General features: G+C 37.5%; 1 long non-coding RNA gene across 1 annotated transcript in view; it reads left to right on the top strand.

Annotated features, from left to right (window-relative positions):
• Positions 1-22,439, top strand: part of LOC106483413 (uncharacterized) — a 37,641-nt gene that overhangs the window by 1,457 nt on the left and 13,745 nt on the right. The gene's annotated exons all lie outside the window — the stretch shown is intronic.

Below are 22,439 nucleotides of genomic sequence, written 5' to 3'. Positions count from 1 at the left end.
CATCTCAGAGAAGTTCTATGTGTTCTGCCTAGTTTAGCTTTTTTCTACTTTGTGAGTAAAATGAAAGGATTTTTCTTTTAAAAGCAATTTTCTCAAATCCTCTACAAAAGTCAAAATCGGTGGTTTCAATGATTCCCTTGGCAACTGGCTCCTTAGGCAACAATGCAGCCTAATAAGACTAATATGTTCATCTGATGGCTTCTGATAGCAAGTCATTTTCAGAATTCCTTTTATTTATTTATTTTTTAATAGCATGGGGCTTTAGTTGTCGAGAAAAAGGCAGAAATATTTGTATGTATGTGTGTGCGAGAGAGAAAGAGAATTGATTGCATCCTGAGCTACAACATATATTTTGAAAGAGAAGATTGGAAATTCATTGTAATAGATTTACTTATAGCACTGTTACGACCATCATCTCCAAAACAGAACAAGAGCAAGGAACTAAACCTAATTAAAATGATTTGGTGTTCAGTAAACATCCCATTTGCAAAAATTAATTGATTTACTATAATATAAAATGGAAGTGTCATAATCAAGGTTTTCAAAAATAATTTGGATACTTCTATTTTTGGGGCACCCAGCTTGGAACATCTCCATCTTAAAGGGCCTTCATAACTCGTTAAGGGGATAGTCAGAGATTCCTGGCTGCTCTACCCCCAATCTGACTGACACATGATAAAAGACTAATCTTAAAAAAAAAAAAAAAAAAAAAAATGAAATAAAAATAGCAGAAAGAAGGCTTGAAATTCACGTTCTTGAACCTGCCAATTATATCATCTTTGTTGTTAAAGCAAAAAGAGATGTAGGTGTGCACATCAGAAAACAGACCTGTGGTACAAGAGGCCTGATATTATACATCTGTGGATTCAAGAGCTATTATTGGAAGTAGACCTGGAACTAGACTGCTTTATTTCTTGTAGTATAGTTTTGACTTTTTTTCTGGAATTACAGAAGTTAGAGCGCAGAGAAATCTCAGCTGAAATAGTGTTTCAGTAATTACAGCTCTAAGAATAAATATATGTATGCAGAACAAATATAATTTGTACTTATGAAATAGTACTTCCTTGTACTTATGAAATAGTACTTCCATTATTAGAGATAGATGCATATTTTGTAACAAAATGCTGATAATAAAATGTTCTCCTACCTATCTTTTGAAACTGTAGTATACACAATCATTTCAGTAAAGAAATACTGCTGTGTGGATTGGTAGGGATGGTTTTCCATCATAAAAATAGAGATGACTTTATTGGATGCAAAACTCATGTGAAGAAGTTTCATCTCTTGCCTAGAACTTTCATGCAATCAAACCCTTGGTGACTGATTGAATCTGGTATATCAGTAATGACTGCTCATCTAAATGACCTTCACTATTGTTTCTCAGCCAGTATTTTTTCTCATCTTCAGTCTCAATAAACAATGATTTTACATGTCTTCTGGTTAATTGCTTGAAGTTATTTAGCATTTTCTAGCCAAGAATCTAGCCCTTCAGGATGTAACTAGATAATGATTTCCAATTAAGAGTTAATTTATTACTACAGTAAAAAATAGCTGTATTATTCAGTTTTTAAAAATTGTTTCATTTGTAATTACGCTATCTTGAAGTGCCAAGTCAGATACTTGACAGAATACCAAGAAAATGTAAAACATAGTTTATTTTTATTAAATAAATATTGAATAACATCCAAAAAATATATAGAGTAATATTATCTTGTGCAGGTTACTTAAAAGTGTAACCATTTATCCAAAGCCTGTCTGATGCTCTAGGTCTCTGTTAACAGAAAATATTAACCAGGAGAAACAGAAACTAAGAAAATCCTCCCATACTACAATTTCCCAGCATTACAATGTTAGTTGGCCATTGAAAAGTAAATGTAGAACTTTGGAAAGACACAAATACCAGACGTCTGTGAAGAAGGGCTTTCCTGTGCATTATAAATTGTGAACAAGAGGCAACCATGGCCCTCTAGATTAAGTGAGTAGCCTGCCACAACTTTTCAGTTCTACGTCACTTAGCCTCCCGGGAATACTCCCTGGCCAGGGGAGATGCTGAACCTCCTAGAGTTGCATTTCTGTATGTCAGCCCACTGTCTCAAACGACTGGCCAACATGAATCATGATGATAATTGCCTTCATCTCCAGCACAGATGCAGGTGGGTAGGAATCATGTAATTTGCCAAAAATGGCTTACATGGGATTATCCAGAATGGATAAGGAGTGTGAAAAACACAGAGCATATATTTCATTATGTCAAGGAACAAACAATGCAGATAAATGATTATTCAGGCTGAAATGGCAGAGGAAATCTGAGATTCAAAAATCCCTGATATAAACGAGAACTGTTTTACTGATGATTTTTATAACATCTTTTTCTGAAAAGCAAAGGCTTTAAAAAACAAAAACATTTACTCATCACTGTTGCTGATTTCTCCTTTCTGTCACTGTTGTGCATAGTGAAAATCAGTGATGACAGCTTTTCGTTCCATGTTTGGGTTTCAAATACTGCCGAGGAATATTTGTTTATTTAAAACCACTTTTTATCTTTGCAATGTTGAAGGGTGGGAAGAGAAATAATTTTGTTGTTCTTGATGTCATGGTGATAAGCACTGCAATTTCCTCAGGGAAATGACTAAGTTCTGTAAAAACTATAAAGGTTCTTTTAATGCCAGGCAAGGGAAAATTTGAGCCTTTCAAAAGCTGTACAAGATAAGAAACTGAGAAGTAATGTGTTCAGAATTTTACTTTTCTTTAAACCTGATTTATTACGATTGATTTCTGCAAGTCATTGTTCTCAAGAAATTATCTTCAGTCTTTTTTTTTCCTGGAGATTATTCTGTCTCCATAGGCAAATGCTAGTTACGTGTTGTAAGCAGCAGTACACACAGGTAGGTCTGTAGGGGCTTTTGCTTTAGTTCATGAGTGCAATACAACGGGCAGGTTTCAGGAAGAATGCCTGAGCAGTGAGGAATATGAAAGGTTCGGAGAACAGATCCATGGATGAAAGTTAAGTATTTTTGGAAGCTGTGTGCATGTCAAGGTGTATTCCCACGTGCCCTTGAAGCCATCAGGTTAAGTATGTATGGGAAACAGACCAAGGAGGAAGTGTCAACATATCCTAAAATTACTAGAGAAGCAGAAAGAGAGAGGGGTTTTAGACAGAAGCTGCTGCCCGGTACAATTTTGGTGTTGAGACAAGGAAAACAGGATTTGGCAGGTTGAGACCTTCTGTGCAAAGAATGCAAGAATTTGTACTTTCATATGAATAAATGGAATTCCAATGAGGATAACTGACCTGATTACCAATTTCTCCTTCAAATTGAAGTAGTGCCCAGAGTGACTATACCTAACCAGATTAAACAAACAAACAAACAAACAAAAAACCCAAAAAACGTTTATTTTTCTATGCAAAATTAATTTAGGTCTGTTTTAAGTGGGCAGGCACCAGTGTTGCATATCTATAAGCTCACGTACCCAACATCCACATAAAGAGGGAAATGTATATTCTACCTGTGTCTAGTGGTGCCAGTTACATGCAAGGCACAGGCTGCCATTTGAGACCAAATTTAAAAATTAGAGAAAATGTTTTGGGAAACTATTGTTATGCCACTAGTGGTTCATGGTACTACTACAGATGGACATATTTAATATGGGCAGAATTAAATTCCTCCTGAATACATTGTGGCTGAACAGTGCATGAAAACTCCCTTAAGATCATTATTCTCATACTTTTCCTTAGGGTTGCTTTATTCAAAGTTATTGATCTGCTTCTGACACAGTTTACAGTCTCCTCAAAAGATGAGGAAAACCTGCTAAACATTCCCAGATATGCATGGTGTTTTGTCTTGCAAGACAAATGGTTAAAGTCATTATAAAGTTTTATTTGCACACAGTAGCCCATGTGCAGAGGTTACTAGCAAGGACCATGGCATGTCAGTAAACACCTGGATTAAATTTGACGCTTCAATGGTACTAAGCCTGTAAGAGTGCTCTCCATAGCAGATGTTGAGTGCACTGGCACCTTCACAAGTTGCATCACACCGTCAGCCCCAGAAGGCATGTCCTTAAAAGGGTCCATACAGAAAGGTTTTCTCAGTTTGTTAATCTAAAGCCTTTCTGTTGTTTTTGTTTTTCTTTTTAAACATGGCCTACCATAATTAGCATATTTGAATTCCAATGTTTTCTAGATGGCTCCCTGATTGAATTGGGGACCGTGTTAGTTCTCCCCATGACCCGTCAGAGATAAAGAATTTGTTTACTGTAAATTGCTCACCACTCACCCCTATGCACCATCTGCCACGCTTACCCACAAAGAGCTACATTTCTAATAATAGCTCTTTTAACTTAAAAAAAAATAATGCAAGATGTTTTGTGTACAACCTTGGGGAATATTTGCAATTTTAATCTTCCCGGCTACCTCACCCTTACATGTTAAGTTATGATTAATGTTAATAAATCAATTTGTTTTTAGATATGCAAACTTTTTGTGCAATAGTCAAAGTTTTGCATCATTAAAGAAATCAAGGAAAAGGGTGCAAATTTGCCTCTAAATTTGCATCAGCTAAACTTATCAATATATTTAGATTTCATTAGCAAATTATTCTAATACCTTCTAATCAGTAATAGCCTTTTTTCTTGCCATATCCGTGAGGTCTTATTTTAGGAATATGGAAATACAATACAGATAGAAAAGCACTAGATACAATAAAACAAATTAATGCTCACACCTTGGATGCATAAGGATTAGGTATCTGGCCCTGCAGCTGAATCCAGACTGAGTGAGGTGCATGAGAAGAGTTAAGAATGGGAGCTGAAATGGGAACTGCCATCTTATAACTAGAAATAAGAAAGATTGCAAGGAGGGGAAAGGGAACATTTGAATTCCTGCTCTTTTCTGTGAAACCTAGACTCCAACTCAGTGCACTGAGTGCACTTAGGTTGTCAGTCTATAATTGTTTAGATAAGACAGGCTCCTACTAGTGTTCTTTAAAAAAACAGACAAAACCCCCATGAAGAGTCTTGTATTTTTATTTAAAATGTATCTGCAAGAGGAAGAGCTGCTCCCAACTTATATTATGGCCAAATTCAGGTATTCACAGCTGTTCTTATTGCCTGATACCAAGATTAGTAGTGACAGTGGCAAACAGCAGTAATGTTGTTGGGTGCTGCATGAGTAATGACAACCTCTGGCTTTACACTGGGCTGCCCCTTGCTTTGAAGTGGTTTTAATATCATTTTTGCTGATGGATGTGATAATTGCAACTAGAGGCTGTTTTGCTTGTTTCTGATATATAACTATCTCCTAGTAAAAGGTTACAGTCCTCCCGGGTATTTTAATTGTAAGTCTCCCAAATAGCAAAAATAAAAAGGTTTTCATTGGCTTGTGACTGCAAAATGTTTTGTGATGCTTGGCTACTTGTACGTTTCCTTTCATATTTGCTGTTCATCTCACTCTGTGGGTTAGAATCATGTAATCAAGTCACTAAATGAGTTTGCAGGGTGTCCAATGGGCATATGCTTCTAAAGGCTCACTAAATGATAAATTTATTAGATTTGCCACCCTCAAACCAGTTGCTGGTTTGAACTCCATCTTTCACTACTCTAGTTGTGCCTGAAGACTGCAGAATGTTTAAGTAGTAGATAATTTTATATGTCAATGTAATGCAATTCTTACTTATAGTCAGTAGGTGCTGCCTGAAGGGGCTGAAAAACCCTGAATTTCTTGCAATTTAGATGAAACAGAGAGAACGATTTCACTTTTTAAAATTTATTTACTTAATTTTTATGTCAGTATTTACTGTAGCTCAGTTGAGGAATGGCTTACATAGACAACTGCAGTAAAGTAGCTGAGCCATTCTTGTTCCAAATTAAGCTCCTGTTTCCTAATGTTTTTAAACTTTGGACAGTCTTTTGATTGGCTTAGTATTATGCATGATTTACCAGAAAGCTCTACAGCTTCATAAACAGAATGTTTTTCAAAGCATCTGTTGCAATGCTCTCTGGATTTATTGCGCACTTGGGGATCGCTTGTTCCCGTTTTCATCTCGTGATGATTGAGGCCTGGTTAGGGTCCCTGATTAAGAAACCCATTTCTCCCAAACAGTAAGCTGAACTGAACTGCTGCCACCCTTTATCAAACACTCTATGGGGCACACAGAGCATTACATGGATAAAGAGCTTGCCTTCACAGGTGGAGGATAAGATCTTTATAGATAGCTTGAGTCATTCTTTTTCTAAAAGAGAAATTATTTTCCTCATTTCATCTAAGTTGTTTTCCTGTAGAGTTGTGTTGGTTATCTTCTTTCACTACTGTTTGCAGAAAATATGCGCATATGACAAAATGACTTAATTGTGGTGAGGTTCCATTACTCTTGTTGACAAACAGCATTCATTTCTTGCATAAAATATGTCCTTTGAAAAATCATAGTGAGATCTCCATCCCCAAAGGGCTCTTCCAAGATGATATCCTAGTATTCAGAATAACTTCACTGTCAAGGCCATGAAATAGTTTCATCCTTGAGCTTTTTTTCTGCACTGTCCTTAAAGTTCCTTTAGAGCCAGAAACATACTGATTAATTTTTCTAAGTGTTTTGCAAACTTTGAGAAGATGATTAGAGAGTGTCATTACTTTGGATTAGCCATAATGTCTCCTTATAGATAGGGAAGTTTCTCTGAATGAAAAGATGCAGAAAGGAAGTTGTTTTAAGTAGTCATTTTTGAAAATATTCTATTGTAGAGGAGACTAAATTGTGCCTCACAACCCCAGGGGTGATGGATGGCTACAGTTATTTTAAGTTATTTCTGTTCCTTCCAAATTTGGTGGTGCTCAGAACAGAATTTGGATGAAACCTGAGGCCCATCACAGTGATAAGTCGGCTCTCCAGGTTGCCCCAGACCTCTGCGGTCTAACCTTCCGTTAGTCTGAACTGGTCCGTGGAGCTGTGCCCCAGGGCATGTGCCCAGAGTGACATAGCTTGTTTTATTTCTCAAAATATTCTTTTAAAATGGTGCAAATGGCATACATATTTATTGCTGAGCTAGAACTTGGGTAAAACATTGTTGGGAGCGGTTGATAACAACAGTCACTGTGTACTCAGGCTAGGTATAAAAGCAATTAACCCTACTGAAGATTATGTGACAGAGATCATGGACACCACTCCCTCAAACACATTGAAGTTTCATGAAAGACAGGAGAAACTGAGACATACAACAAGAGGGCTTTTGAGGGACTCCTTCTGCAAGTGGGAGGGAGACAGACTGTAGAAGTACCTAACGTACGACTACAAACTCTCTTACCTTTCCAGCTATAAGCCTCAAAGAGAACTGTGAGAGTATCAGTAAAGCACCACCATCTGATTGCAGAGATCTATGTGGTTGCACTTGCAAAGCAATTATGAGTGAACAAGGAGAAATGGCGGTCCATAACCAATTAGTTCTTTTCCTCTGTCAGTTTGTATTGGAAAAAAAGAATAGTTTTGCATGAAAACATCTGTCTCAGGTGTTTTACTCTGTGTGATGAGATGAATTAAAATAATTATATGTAAGTAGTCATACAATGAATAAACAAACAAGCTTTCCTTTTATGCCCTATTTGATCTTCCTTAAATAATTCTAAAACCGTGATTCCTTTGGGTTTGAAAGTAACACGTACGGAGCAAGCAGATGGAGGTCATGTTATTATACTCTTAAAAAAATAAACCTAAATCTACAAATGGAAGGCTATGCCCATACAGACCAAGAACTAACTTTCCAGTTCTCAGGTGAGCTCAGCCAGACTCCTCTCCTGTTGTGTTGGTTGGATTTGTTCCTAACAGATTAATTTTGACTTGATTTCTTCCCTTATTACCCTTTCTAATTGACTTGGTTACTATGGATTGGGAAAAACTAATTCTGGATGATTTAAAATTTAACTGATTGGACTCTGATATAAAAAAAGAAAAGCAAAAATAAATAAAATTATCTATTAAGTCTAGCTTGTGCAAATAAAATCATTCTGAATTTAATAGCAAGTGAAAATGAATGGACTGGGATCTGGTCCAATATTCCTGTGAATTCTCATTTTTTAGCTAATTATAATAAAAATTAAAATACAGTTTTATTTCATTTCTTACTGCTATGATTGTTAATTATGTGATTTCCTGCTTATGTTGCTAGGTTTGTTTGTTTGTTTATAGATAGTATGGGTGACCTGCAAAGGTTTATGCTTTTATTTTACTTTTTAATAGTGGAGAGCTATTGATGAGTGACAACCTGTAGGACAAATCTTTAAGGCATTTATCATTGCAAGTCTGTGTTCTTAGTTTGAATACACATGGAAGACAAAAAACTCTATTTATTTAATAGGGATCTTATCTCTAGAACAGTAGAATTCAATAACAAGGATCAACCTCCCCTAATTCAATAACAAAAGCATCCTTATATCCACTATCCTAATTTTTTTTGTAGCTTATGTATTGCATCCCCATAACAATTTTTGAGGGAACAGAAATAGTGGGATGTGCTCCTTCAGTAGATTGACACTACATCATTTCATTGTGTGACAGAAATTTCTGAAATATCAGGCTTATGCTGCAGTCTTACATTAGAGGAAATAATAGAAAACATTATAAGTAATTGACATATCAGTTGGTACAGATTCATCAGAGAAAAGAAAATGAGGGATCATCTGCACTCCCTAAAGATGTCATCATCATTCATGCTAGAGAAAATAGTTTAAACCATGAAACATGACACTGCATAACTTACTCAAAATTTTTGCTACCATTAACTATTGTTGTTGTGGCTATGATACGATCTACCATGATCACTGTGAGTCAGTCCTTTCCACCTTTGATGCCAAGAATTTAGCAAGATTCAGCGGCACGGATGTGCCCCAAATCCTTCTGCCGAACTGTGTAGTGTGTGAAAAAAAGGAAAATCTTTTTCAGATTTGTATCTTGTCATGCTTCAATTTTGCAGACTGTCCCCTCACTCTTGTGTTAATGAGGAGCTCCCTTCCTCCCCTCTCCGCGCCACTCATTATCTTCTCGGCTGCTTCTGTTCCTGTGAGGGCTCAGGGTTTCCTGGGTTTGCAGGTTGCAGCCTTATTACCATCATCTCCAACACCGGGCAGACTTAATCATGAAACAAAAATTTGTTTTGTAGGTCCAGAGGTCTAACTATTCATTATAAGCTTGGAAAGAAAAGGTTGCAAGGAAGCCAATTGAAAACACGGTTCCAGCTCTCTAGCTGCTTAACTTCTCCCTAAAGTTGCTAGGGCTTGCTCCCCTGCCCAATCTCCCCACTTTCTTGTGTGTGTGTATGTATTTATATGTATTTGTATGAAGCCCCTCCTCCTTCCAGCCTTGATCTTAACATCTGGATTGCTTTTGTACCTGCCCTCCACTGTATGTTGGTCTGACATTTGTATTTTGCTGACAATATACAGTGGTTCTTTCCCAAGAAAGTATCTGGGAGATCATTACCATTTTTTTAATTCCATTTTAAGAACAATTTTTAAAACAGTTTTGTATAGTCATTGCCATTGTGATTACATGAGAATGTTCTGATTTATCTTTGAAACAATTGTTATAAATAAGATCCTTTTTTCATTACACTATTTGCAATAATCAAATATGAAAAGTAAAACAAATAGCTTTAAAATATGTGGTGCTAGGGACAAATATTAACTATTCTTTGTTTTACCAGCTTCACAAAGGAAAAACTAATTTTCTTTCAAAGCAAATGTGGTATACAGATTCTTCCAAAGGAAGTGTGATTTTTATTATGCTATTCACTTGATTTATTATTCACAAAAAGCCTTTGAACAGAAGCTGGCCAATGTGTAAGCCAAAATACTGACTTTAAAGAGATTCTTTGGCCATAATTCTTACTGCCCTGTGCAAATCAGCAGGGAATATTGAAAGCATGTTAAATTTAGTGTTTGAAAGTTAAATTTGATAAAAGTAGACTTACTGAAACACATTTTGTAAAGTAAAATGAAGCATTTCATTGATATTTAATATTCTTTCCCTTCTAAGGTGTAAAGAAATACATGCTACTCATGGTGTCCTTTGTTTTCAATGTTTATATCTTACTAATTGTATTTTTAGTTGAAAAAAAGAGTTAACAAAAATATTAGGTCCAATTTCTGGCTTCCCCCACACAGTGATTTCATTTTAATTTGGCTCAGTGTAGTGACTGCCAAAGGATGGTAATTAGACTTGCTAAGAAAGATGCAATATCAAGAGGGAAAATGACCTTCGCAAAAAAACCCTGAGACAGATTTGGGGAGGCTGCAGTCTTTTCTTAGACCTTACGGACAATCTTCTGTCTCCTAGGGCAGGTCTATTGCTCTTTATTACCTCAGCCTTCCTACCTTAAGTAAGGATAATATGCTGCTGTATTTTGAAACTTGTGAAATAAGTGCCTACAAACTTTTGGAAGCCTTGTATGGAATATACTGTAATTGAACAATGTTCTCTTCTGCTGTTTGTTGATGATGGTTGTATTGTCAGAGACAGATTGATGGCCTATATACTGAGTCCTCCATTACATTTTTTGTCAGAATTTGTTTTTCCAATGTATTTATAGAAAAGAAAGTTCTGATAGCCAGATTTATTTTCTTTCAAAATCGCAGAAATTTCTCTTGTCCTTGTTTTAAGCAGTTTTTTTTTTTCTTCCTGAACCTCTCACTAAGTAAATAGTAAAGAGGAGGGTTTTGCTTCTTCCAGGCCTATGCGCTGTTTCTCTCAAGGACTCAGTGAGTTGCTGTTGGCATGGGATCTCTGGGGGATATGAGCTGTACCAATGGCAGCCGAATCAGCAGCCTCACAGTGAACGTGTGTTTCTAAGCAGTCAGGAATGTAGCTTTTTGTAGTCAAGCCTTGCTTCAAGACAGTCCTTACAGGTATTAAGGAGAGAGTTGTCTTCCTCATTATGTTTTTTCTTCTATACATTTTTCATACAGCAGGAGGTTTAAAACTGTCAGAGTTAATAGGGTAGCAGTTTAATAGTTACTTTTGGAAAGTGAAAGTGCACATGATTAGGCAATTTCATTTTCATTTTGAAAATATCTTTTTCTTCTTGCTTCTGAAAAAGGAGGTGGAAATTATGCTTGCTCTTAGCTGAAATTAGTTTGTGTAACTGGTTAGGTTTTGGTTATTTGAGCATCTGTCTTTAACAGCTAAGATGATAGTTCTGTTGCCCTAAGCAGAAGTCGGTGAGGTGGAAGCAGATAGTGGGAAGAGGCAAAAATTGCTCCGAGGCTACTTGTCACCACTAACATGGAGTCTAGTTGCAGAGAACAGGAGTTGTTGGGCTCAAATGGTGGCTATAATGGGGAAATCAGAGAGAGACACACTTTTAAAATGCACATTTTTGTAAGTAGAAGCAATCCCAGCCGCTAATAGTTTGGTGTGAAGTTCTTTTCCCTCCCTTAGTCATGACACCATGAAGGTAAGGAAAATTCCTGATAAAGGAAATATCAGAGACTAGTTGAAACTTTAGTGAGAGTTCTGTGTTTCTCCCTTCGCAATAGTCCTCCATGTGTACAAACTCATACCATATCATAGAGCATGGTGTTCTGAAAAAAAAAGCTATTCCCCCTGCTATTTTTAGGCAAAATGTCTCCCAGCCCCCCCTGAAATCTAGCAGACATTTAAGACCAAGGATTGGTCAGCAAAATTCCAAAGGCAGAAGAAAACAGTGATTCACTGCTATTTTAAAATATTTTAAAATCTTCTTTTTAATATCTTTTTTCTTTTGGGGGGAAACACTGCATGAATCTTGTGTACATGGAGCAGATGATTCTGGTCGTGTTATCTCCTCCGTTCTTCCAGTGCAAGTCACACTTCTCTTTCTCGTTTTCCACATCTGAAAAACTAAATAGCACAGGGAAATAGAGAAGAACAGCAAGGCAGCCTCTCCTAATAAACTCAGAGCTCTGTTACTAATCCAGTCTCTGACAGTTTTACCCTTGTTTGCCCCCAGCTAGGATTAGAGGTTAGATGTATGGATCAGGAATGTGACATGGGAGGTAAGGAAACAGGTAAGCTAGTAACATATTAGAGAAAATAGGAGAATACTTTGCTCTGTCAGAGGAATGAACTAAAGAGCCTAGCGTATTGCTGTTGCTATTCCTCATAAAGAAGAAAAACAAAGCTAAAATAAATAATGGATCATGAACATCTTGGCGGGGGGTGGGCAGAAAATAGATCCCAAAGAAACTGTCTGCCTCTCCTGGGACTACTACATTGTTCAGTAGAAAAAGGCAAAGTAAAAGAGTTTGTTGTACAGTTGTTCAAAAGGTTTTCTTTCCAGAAGAAATGAAGGACAACACCCCCATGACTGAAGGAATACGCCGTCTGCCAGCCCAGCATCTGCCTTCTGGCAGAATCCCCAGGACCTTAACCTTCAGAAGCCAAAATATCTGAGAGAGGGATAACATTCTCCACTTAGTAAGACAGCAAGCATATTTGAATGATAACTAAACTTTCCTTTTACAGTTCATATAACATAGCTACCCTGTACCAAGGGAAAGGACAGAATTTCTCAAAATAAAACAAATGATGCATGAAAAGAAAGTAAAATATGCCATGTCATTTCTGTCCAAAGCTAGGAATGTACCATGCTTTGTTACACAGTGTGGTACGTTTCTTTCGTCACCCCTGGAAGAATGGCTAAAATCTGTAAAATATAAAAGAAGCAAAGTTAGTGTCCTAGAGTCCTTCTCTTTCAGAAGTGCCACAAAAATAAATGATTCCTCGTAGTCATTCAGCTGAGTCTCACTTGGAAAAGTTTGATGCAGTATCTCTATGTTATACAAAGTAGTGATATGTCTATTATTTAAAAAAATATTATTTGAATGCCATGGTTAAGTTAAAACTAATAAAATGTAATATGCAACCATGAAGCTTTTTGTTAGTGAATGTATGGTTCTGTATATGTATGGTCCAGAGGACAGTCAATTCCAGTGTTTTTTTTTTTCTCCATATAGTATCACTATCATAATAACCTGCACACTGGAGAGTATTGTTTAAGAAAAAACAAATTTGATCATAGTTATGATTAAATTATAGCTACTAATAAGTATTCAGTCTGTTATGTGCAACAAAGGAGGGAAGGCGTCATTAACCAGAAATGTATGTGTTAAACAGAAACAAACCCTTTTCACTTTCCTAGGAAATAGATTGGAATTGATTGGAAAATAGATAGTAGGCAGGTGGGAAGTGTGTCATTACCTACCATGTAATTTTATAAGCGTCAAACATAGACAGCTATCCTACAATGCACTGCCTAGCTCATGTATTGCCCCCAAATGAGTGTCTACCTACTAGCCCGATGCATCTCCCAAGTATCTTGCACTGATGTCTTTTGTAAATGCTTGCAGCCCATAACAAATAATAGGGGAATGAAACAGCTACTAATAACTATAAAACCATGATAACCCATAATATAAGATTCCCTAGAATTTGTAATGAAGGGTTTTTTCAGTAAAAACAATGATATTGCTATGAAGAGCAGAGACTTTCACCAACCATAAAAGTCAAGTCCTGACTTGACTAAGAGAAGTTGATTATGTTTGTAGATAAGTCATTCTAGCTCAAAGGAACATCTAAATGATGCTGATATGACAAAGAACTTCTTTATCAGATATTCAGAAAACTGCATTTACAAAGTTTAATTGAAGAGAAAAAGGATTCCTGGAACTCTGTTGTTTGCATTTGAAACACTGATGAATTTTACATATTTAAATTGGTTTAAGGAATGGGGAGAGGGATTGCATGAATCATTATTGTATCCTTGTAATTGCTATTTTAAATTTCCTGCAGTTCTGAGGAAAATTTTTAAAAATGAGTTTTTCACAATTACTGACTGACTATATCTGAAGGCCCCATTGGTAAATGGTCTTCTCTGCTGCTTATCTTTGGTGGAACCGTGTGGCCTAATCACCTGCAGAGCTGAGGTCTGAGCCATTCCTCCAGATCATGTTAGTGATACTGGCCTGACTCAGTTTTGGCATTTACAGAATCCCCCTCTCAGAAGCATGAGGTTTGCAGTGACACAGGACTGGTGTCCTTAGAATCAGGTCCAAAATTTTTAACATATAGCAACAAAACAGGACCACATGTAAGCATATTTATCTGCACATTTATAAGGCTGCTGTAGCACAGCTAAATCCATCATTAGACTGGAAGATGCAAGTTGCGGTTGTTTGCACCATTGGTTTCTTTAAAAAGATTATATGTGACAGGCTTTCTGCTGGAGTATCAATCTTGCCCCAGATTTCTTTGATGGGGTTGTCTCTGAGGCTCTAAGTCTGAGACTTATCTTGAGAAAGAGAAAAAGCTAGTCAAACAGATAGAGCCAGATGACAACTTCTTTATTGATGACCTAGCTACTGTGGCATAATGCCTCTGCTGCTGTTGGTGGAAAAAAAAAGAAAAAAAAATCAGAAGTTGTTGTTTTGTTTCCTGTATGCTTCTCCCTTAGTTGTTCTGGAAGTTAATATCAAAGAGAGAATCTGGAAGGCATGGATAACAGAAGGGTAGTCTCCACAGATACTCAGGATAGAGAGAGAATTGTAAATATGATGCCCAAATAATGGTAAATACTATGATTTTCAAATGTACCTAAGTGAAGGAAGTGCCCATGTGTCATCTGCAGCTGTTTTACAACCAAGTTAATGTTAATTGACATCCATGACAGTTAACTCCTAAGTCTCTTTGAAAACAAAACAAATCTCCTAATTTGCCAAGTACTTTTAGTATTTAAATATTTGCCTAACATTTTTCCTACATTCTTTCTTGTCTCCCAGCATCCTTCAAAATCTCTGTTGAACTGGGCTTAATATGGTGCAATATGCTACAAAGCATGGTAGTGGTGAAAACATGATTGTGCACTGTTCAGCACAGCAATTCATTAGCAAGAAATGCTAATGAGAACATTAAGACATTTTTTCTGCTTCCATGTAAATTGAAGGGCTTTCAGCCTAAGTGCTTGTCATGTCCCCTTCAACAAGATCAGCCAAATCAAAGTGTCTGGACACACACTTCTCTGCTCAGTAGTGGATTTAATTAGCATTTAATCTGACTTTTTTGCCTATGGAAAGAGAGGTGTTCCCCAAAACATGTGGGTTTTCATCAATGCTATTGCAAGTGTGAGTTTTTTTTCTTTCATGTTAATATGAATAATTCTGTTTCCCTCTTTCCAGCTGCTGAACTTCTCATCCTTTTCAGGTGTGAGATCCTTTTTAACATTTGAGAAGTTATTATTGTTCTGTATGAACTATTAAGGTCTCACCTGAATTACAGATTTTATGGAAGTGTGGTGGGTAAAGCATTCAGCTAAAGGCTTCTGTAAAACTCCTGTTTTCTGTGATTTAAGAACAGGGCTTTTTTTTTTTTTTTTTTTTTTTTCCCTGGGGGGATTTTAAATCCCTTTTCATTTAGGAGTACAAGCCAAGAGAAACACTCATATTTTTATATGTGACTAATATAAAACTCATAGCATAGTAAAATGGCAAGCCCAACTTCTTTCTATATGAACTGAAAAAAAAATCATTTTCCTGCTTATGCTTAGTCTTTCCAGTGTTCCTGAAATAATTACTGAATTAATCTACTTCAAAATAGTTTCATGTATTTATGTGCCTGACTATGGATTTAAGTGTTCCAGAATATATCTGTAACACATTAATAAAAATGACATCCCTTTTCTGCAAGTGAATATGTCTTTAAGTAGCAGCAGGGTGAAACGTACTTCCTAATGTTTTACTACAGCCTTTCTTAATAGTTATCACATGTTCCATGGAATTACTTGGCTAGTTTGGAGCGATGTAGCAGTCCTGCGAGCGTTTTGGAACTGCTGTTTTACTAACTACTTGGGCTTGTTTGCATTCATTGCCTTTTTGCAACAGAATAATAAAATTAAAAGAGGAAAAAGAATGGGAAATGAACAGGTCTGGCCCATTTCTTTCTCAAAGTCTAGTGTATGCTGCTCTCTAGTGGAGCTTCTGCTGTAGTTACCAGCACTGCATAAGGGTGTTGGCTTTTTGGCTGATCTATTTTGTTGGAAAATTACTAAGGGGTATTGAGTGCATATGATGTAGCAGTTTTTTCGTTCAAACTCTGTCTTATAAATGGCAATCTTTCTTGTTAATGTATTTTATTGTATTTTTTTTATTTGACAGCATCTACATTGTGTATAAATATTTGTGCGGGACATAGCTCTGTGTGCTGCTTTTGGAATTACCACAGATGCATGTTGTTTTGCAAAAATCATACATTTATTAGTATTGGAAATTGGCCTTTTCTTCTCTTTAGGTGACTTTGAAATGTATCTGTAGTTCTGAAATATATCTGATTCACTCTTAATCAGTCTCAGCAAGAAAATAGTGGTTTGAAAAAAGGAACAAAACCATGAGTATTTGTCTTCATGATGTTTGTGTGTAGGGGGTGTGTTCTCCAAATTGTTTTCTAAAATCTTTCCATGTGTATTATGAAAATGTGTGCTGAGTGAAATTTTTAGATGAACATCACAAAATAAACCACTCTCCAGACAACTAACAGAGGTGGTCTAATCCCAGAACCGTCCTTACAGACCGCACAGTGAAGCAAAGAGCTCCACAAGCAGAAGGGCTTCTGACTCCAGGTTTCTTGAGGATTTCTTCTGGATGAAATTCTCTGGTTTCCTAAGAATATACGTGTTTGGGTTTACATGGCAGTTGTTCCTTCGTTAGGGGCATCTCTCTACCTTGCTATGTGTCTTCACCGTAGGACATAAGTATTTGAGGCTGCTGTCAGACATGGTCAAAACTGTTATTTGTGATTGAGACAGAGCAATTTACCTTTATTTACTTTGAAAACATAAGACAGTTCTATTTGTGCATGCACATACCCTACATCTGTCTTACAGCTTGTTTCATCCAGCAGGATCCTAAAGTAACTTACAGGCAACCAACTAAACTTCTCCCTTCTGATTCACCCTGAGGGTTTCTACTGCAAACTTTATACTTGATCTGTTTTTGAAATGCTACTTGAGTTCATTGATATAACGTATACACAGCAAAATGCTTGACTGGAGAGAAACACTTCATTCCCCAGTATAAATTCTTGCTGCCACCTCTGATGAAAAAAAAGTTCTCCTTAGTAAGAGTACTTACCCCTGTGAGCATCAACAATTTTGAGGATAAGTTTATGTAAGAGTATCATAACCATTAAAACTATACAGACAGTTTTAAGGAGGCTGAATTTACTCTTGCAATATAAGCCAAGTTCAATAAATTCAGGTTCAGGAATTAGGCATTTGGTGCACTCTAACCCATGGAGAAGTATAGCCCCTTTCCAAAAGGGAGCCAGTGACCTGTCCTGGAGGTATCTTTAGTGCAACCTGTGCTTCCATGAGGAATTGCTGCAATGGCAAATGCAGGCTCTAGCTCCCTGCATACTGGCTCCTCTTGTAGACAAGCCTTGTCTTCTCTTGCTTGTAGACAGGATATTCTCTGGTAAAAAGAGAGAGTCTGAAGAATCAAGGCATAATCAGTGTGCTTTTGTGAGTCCTGTGAAACAGAGCGAGAGAGTTACAAAGGAAAAGCAAGTAGATTTTGAGTGTACAATATTTCAGGATAAATTGGGAGAGGGCGTTTTTACGACATCCTATTATGTCTCCTCTTTAGAGAGAGGCTAAGCCAGTGCCAAAGGAATAGATTCCCAAAGTGCTATTTGTTCGCAGGATGGATAGGAGCTGACAAGCAGACCATCAGAATGGCTTCTTTGTCCTTGGAGCTCCAGGTGGTTTAACAGTGTAGAGAAGTTACGTGTTGTTACCAAAATGACTGTTCATGCTTTTTAGATGGCTTTTCAGCACTTTTCAGCATATTTTCAAGGGATTTTAAATGAAAAAAAGAGATGAAGCGGTGTGTGAGTGTGGGAGGGGGAAAGTGGAGGGGAAGGCAAGACTCGGTGTATGCATGATATGGAGAAGTTCTCTCTTGCCGTGCCCAGAAGGATATGTGCCTGAAGAAGGCTCAGAGATAGAAGTAGTATTCATGCAACATTGATAAGAATCATGGCAGATTTAGAAAAAGCTGGAATTAACTTCTCTCACAGCAGGATTAATATGGCTATATTGAATTTTGTTTTCTTAAAGTGTATTTTGGGATGTAAATAGCAATATTTAAATTATGCTTGAGAGCCTTATAGGAAGATTTTCATGTAATATTTTATTGTTTATGGGGTTTACTAAACTGTCAGAAAGCTCAGACCTTTTTAATAGGTAAAAATAGTATGATAACTTCCTAATATAGAGACCAAATAACATTATCAGTATTCATGCTTGCAATCTACTTCACTTTATGCTGGTTTTTTTTAATCACTATTAAAGAAAGAAGAAAAATTCTTTTGGATCTGATTCTGACCAGGTTGTAGAGATGTAAATGCAGACTAGTAGCCACTTGTATGAAAATTCTTCTTACTGTTAATACTGGCATTGAAGATTTTATTTATTTATTTTATTTATGGATCAGATTGAAGAAAATGAAAGGCTTGCCCCAAGTTCACTAGGGGAATTCACTAACAGACCCTTTTTTCTCAATATAAGTACGAAAATATGATAGTGTGATATCTATGTCGAGGTGCTTAGCATGAAATGGACTTTATAGTAATCACAGAATGATTTGGGTTGGAAAAGACCTCCAGAGGTGTTTTTGTCCAAGCTCCCCCTTGCTCAAAGCAGAGCTTGCTCTGGCCCTTGTCCAGCTGAGCTTGAACTCTCTCCATAGACAGAAATGTTGCAGCCTTGCTGGGCTGCCTGCTCCAGTGCTTGACCGCTCGCTTGATGAATTTGTTTCTCTCCTGAAGCCCAGCTGGAATTTCCCGAAGGGCAGCCTGTGCCTGTGACCTCTTGTCCTTTTGCTGCCTGTGCCTCTGAGAAGAGATTGGTGCCATCTTCTCTAGACCCTCCCTCCGTTTTCTGTAGAGAAAGACTGCAGTTAGGTCCCCTCTCAGTTGTCTTTTCTCCATCCTGAACCAACCTGGTTCCTCAGGTTCTCCTGGTGCATCATGTGCTCCAGCACCCTCACCACCTTGGTGGGGTTTTTTTTGGACTCTCTCCAGTCCCTCTCTTGTTCTGGGGAGACCCCAAACTGCACACAAGACTCCAGGTGTGGCATCCTGGGACTGATCACTTCCTTCAAGCTCTTGCTAATGCAGTTGTCCTCCTTCACTGCAGTGGTCCACAGCTGACTCATGGTCAATGTGATGTCCAGCAAACCTGGCCTCCCACGCCCAGAACTTCTTCTGCAGAGCTGTTATGTCAGCCCCAACATATACTGTTGCATGGGGTCACTTTGTCTCAGGTACAGGACTTTGCACTTACCTGCTGCTACATTTCTCCTAGGTATCCTGCTGCTGCTTCCACCTTCTGTATGCTTTGTTTTTGTGTTTGAGCTCAGACAGGATTTTGCCATTCAGGTAAGCTGGCCTCTTGCCCTGCCTGATTTTTTTCCTTGCACATTGGGTTGGATCGATCTTGTGTTTCAAGGAGGTTCTCACTGAAACTCAACCAGCTCTCCTGGCTCCTTTACACTTCAGTGCCACCTCCCATGCGATCAGTTCCCAAACAAGCTGAAATCTGCTTTCTTGAGGTCAAGGGTTTTTATTCTGCTATTTGCCTTCCTTCTCCTCATGATCCTAAATTCCACCATTTCATGGTCACTGTTGTCAAGACTGCCATTGTTTATCACATTTCTGACCAATTATCACTCCTTATTACAAGTAGCAGGTCCAGCACAGCATCTTCTTTAATTGCCCATCCAGCACCTACGTTAAAAATTGTCCCTGACATACACCTAAAATATTCTAGATTGCTTGCACCCTGCTGTGTTGCATGTTACAGTTAGCAAGTTGGTTAAAGTTCTCCATAAGAACAAGGGTCTGTGATCAAGAGGCTTCTTTCAGGCTACTCAAAAAAAAAAAAAAAAAAAAGGCTTTGTCCTCTTCTTGATTGTAGCAGATGCTCAACATGGCATCCCACTGTTGGCCTCCCCATTGATCCTGTCCCACAAGGTCTCGATAGGCCTTTCACGCTTCCCATAGAAAACCTTCATGTATCTGAACTGTTCCTTGCATAAAGTGCAACTCCCCTGCTCCTTGCCTTCCTGGCCTGTCCTTCCTAAAGAGCCTGTTATCAGTCCAGTCTCCAGCCACATGAGCTATCTCACCACCTCTGTAATTCCTGTGATGGCAGATGGTCATTCTAGTGGTATTTCACTGGCTGTAGCATGAATCCACTGTTAAAATGTTTGGGTCTTGTTTGACTCTGAACTGCTTGTTCAAGTATCCCTTTTTTGTGATGTATCTTTTCATAACTATCATCAAATTATTTGCAGCTTTTGAAATATTCAAGCAAAATATATCACTAGTTTAGTAAATTGGTGACTCTTAATTTGGCCCAGAAAGAGAGAGGAATAGGGAACAAAGGCTACATATATTCTCTATTGCCTACTCAAGGTGAAAAAATGTTGACTTTCATACACTATATTTACACTGTTAGTTTTTCAAGCAAAAAAGAAGGGAGCGAACTGGATCATGTTGTATGAATTATGCTAGAGAACTCTAATTTGTTAACCGTCAGAACTGTTGACTTGGCTGAAGCCCAGGTGCCATTGTGATAAGCTGGAAAGTGGTATTGGCCACCCTGTATTTCACATAAAACTATCATTGACCGTTCATCCAGAGAGGGGAAAAGTATCCACATACAGGGCATAATGGAGTGATCAAATTTTATTTGTATTGTTAATATGAGTCAAAAGATGGCTGTGAAATTTGACTGAAACCAAGGTCATGATTTCACCATTATGGTGGCCAGGGGGAATTCCTGTAAAGAATATGCATAGTTTGTTCTCTTTCCTGAGCTTCTGCAGGTAGTAAGAGTTGCAAAATCCATTTGCAGGTTTCTGCAAGATTGTTGCATCCATTTTAAGACCATTCTTTGTAACCAGGATCCACTTTCATCTTTGCAAGTCACTTTTCCCAAAATGTTTAATAAACCTGTGAAAACAACAGAGACAGAAGAACAGAGCATTGCAATGTTTTGTTTTAAAGTTGTATATCAGTGTTTTTAAAGCATATTTACAATATTCTCTGCCTTGGGGGAGTCTTATCAGTGTTAAGCATTTGCCATTTCTTGACTTTGTGTGTGAAGTTTTTCCAAGGCGAGTTTGATGGCCAGGCAGCCAATGCTGTTCCTACTGTTTGCAGGAATAATGTTTATTTTAAAAGTTCTGCCAGTGAAAACTCTGTCTTCTTCTATTTCAGCTTGATAATAGACGTGAAAATAGTGGTTAAATTGAGGAGTTTGCTGCTTGTCATGCCGTAAACACTTCAGTGAAATAACCTAGCAAAAGGCTTAAGATTATGGTGGTATTCACTCAAACATATGAGAAGAATAATGTTCTTCTTTAAAGAAAGAGAGATAAGTTAGACATACAGAGTTCTTGATTTTGTAGGAAATGGGAAAGTATTTGGGGTAGAAGGTAACGGGATTTGGAGATACAGAACAAGTCGAAGAAAATTCCTGATTTTAAATTCCAGTACAATTCTTGAAGCTTTTTCTCCCAGATCCCCCCACCCCTGTAATTCAGTGTGGTAAAGTAAATTACTTACAGTATTTATTTTGGGAGAGAAAATGTAACTCTAGATATTTTCAAACTGAAGACTTCCCTGGGGTAGGGAGGAATAATTCTTCCCCATGGGATGGATAAACATCTAGATAATTCAAGAAAAAAACAACTCCTTTTTCTCCAACACTTAACACAGGGGTCAGTTTGAGGCCATGGGGACTTGAATGAGACAGGAAAGGAGATACATTTTTTTTTTTCTTCTTAATATGAGGGTGTGTATATATAAAATAGGAACTGGAGAACAAATGCTTTAATTTAAAAATAAGTATATTGGAAACAGATGAAGGGGAGCAATAGCAATAGAAGACAGGAAAGACAACAGAGGAAAATAAGGTACATTTAACTATGTTACTTCTTGTGCTAGGCAAAGGTGGTACAATATATTTAGTGTGAGGATTAGACAGGATAACTACTATGGTAAGAATATTTCTGGTCCTTAGTCCTTTCTTCCACTTATTTAAAGAAACTGCTTGGTAGTGCAAGTGACTGTCCCTAATACTCTTCCTCAGTAGCGTAAACTGTGCTGTGCTTTGTCCCATTTCTGCAGAAAATTGCAGTGTATTCTGTTGCCTTCTACCTTATCACTTTACTTCCACCTTCTTTTTAAAACTTGTTGACACTACTGATGTCTTTCCTCAAAGCTGTTGTTGGACTAAACTCTTACTGGGTTTGCTAATCTGATATCTAAAGGGAGATATACCTACATACATATAATACTGTTGATTTATATGTCGCTGCTCCTAGCAGTGCTGGAGCAGCAGCAAAGGAGCACAAAGGGCTGGAG

The sequence above is a fragment of the Apteryx mantelli genome, chromosome 2, assembly GCF_036417845.1.
Source record: "Apteryx mantelli isolate bAptMan1 chromosome 2, bAptMan1.hap1, whole genome shotgun sequence".
Classification (NCBI taxonomy): Eukaryota; Metazoa; Chordata; class Aves; order Apterygiformes; family Apterygidae; genus Apteryx; species Apteryx mantelli.
This window is presented reverse-complemented; position numbering and strand designations above follow the sequence as displayed.